This window comes from Myotis lucifugus, unplaced genomic scaffold (genome assembly GCF_000147115.1).
Source record: "Myotis lucifugus unplaced genomic scaffold, Myoluc2.0 scaffold_1548, whole genome shotgun sequence".
Taxonomy (NCBI): domain Eukaryota; kingdom Metazoa; phylum Chordata; class Mammalia; order Chiroptera; family Vespertilionidae; genus Myotis; species Myotis lucifugus.
The window spans coordinates 10,410-11,632 of record NW_005872596.1 but is presented as its reverse complement, the minus strand read 5'-3'; positions in this window follow the sequence as shown (position 1 = coordinate 11,632).

Sequence of the window (1,223 nt, the reverse complement as noted above, 5' to 3'; positions counted from 1 at the left end):
TTTTGACAGTGACATTCTTTCCTTCAGATTAATTTTCTTACAAAACTACGGAAGGGAAGTCCCAGGGGCCCAGCATCCTTCCCTAAAACCGAAGAACAGTGAAAGGGAGTGCTAAAGGGCCCAGGAGAGGCAGGGAAGTACCTCCTTATACCTTGAACTTGGCTGCTCTGTTTGCCCTAAAACTAACACAGGCTTTCATGTGTGTGAGGCTGGGTGAGGTTGCTGACAATTTCAACTGGTCATTTTTTTCAACCTGGTTTGCCCCCTCTCTCTCTTGAGACTCTCCTTCACGGGAGCCCCTGGTCTGTTCTGGGGTCGCTGCTGCCTCAGGACAGGGAGGTGACAGGAGAGAGCAAAGAGAAGAGAAGAGGAAACACCTCCTGGCTTTTGAGCTTTAAAAGCCGGAGTCCTTAAGAAAACCAAAGAATCTGGGCCTGGCAGGCCACAGATCCGGGAGGAGTAGGGTGAGTGAGAGCAGGGCTCACTTCTGAGATGAGGCGAGGACTTCCCCTGCCGGGGGAGAGGGGAGATGAGGAGGGAAAACCTTAGCAGTGGATGTTTTCTGGGGGAAGGGAGATGGGGAACTGAACCCTGATTCTGGAGCATGAGGTCAGGGGTGGGTGGCAAACTCCAAGGAGGTTGGGGACCCTGAGGTGCAGAGCGGACCTGTGCACTGTTTCCTGGCAGAACTCTATCGCTGGGGAGGCGGCCAGGATCCAGGGAGGAAATGGCTGATGAACCGTCTGGGTAGATGGAGCCGCCAACAGGGCTTTCTGCCCTAATGAGGTCTGAGAACAGCAGAGAGAGAGTGAGTCCTGGGCAACCAGGAGGGACCCAGACCCAGAGGGTGACCTGAAAGGGACCATGGGGATGGAATGAATTGAATTCAACCTGTGTGGACTGTTAAATGGGGACCACAGGGCCATGGGCATCTCAGTGGATGCCTGGTGGATGCTGCCATTGACAGTGACAGTTCCCTTCTGACACCTCGGGACTAACGGAAGCCCCCAAACTTTGGCACAGCCTTAGGAGAAGGGGAGGGAACCCCAACTTGGCTGGGTGTTGCCCACACTGGTGCTTGAAATAGAAAATCAGTTGAACCCTACAAAAAATCCAGTTCTGTTTCTTGTATCTGAGTCCTCCTGGGACGGTGGTGGGGGAGGGCTCCAGCCGACTGCCCTGTCTGGAGCAATCTGATTGACATCTGAGTTTTAAACATTTCT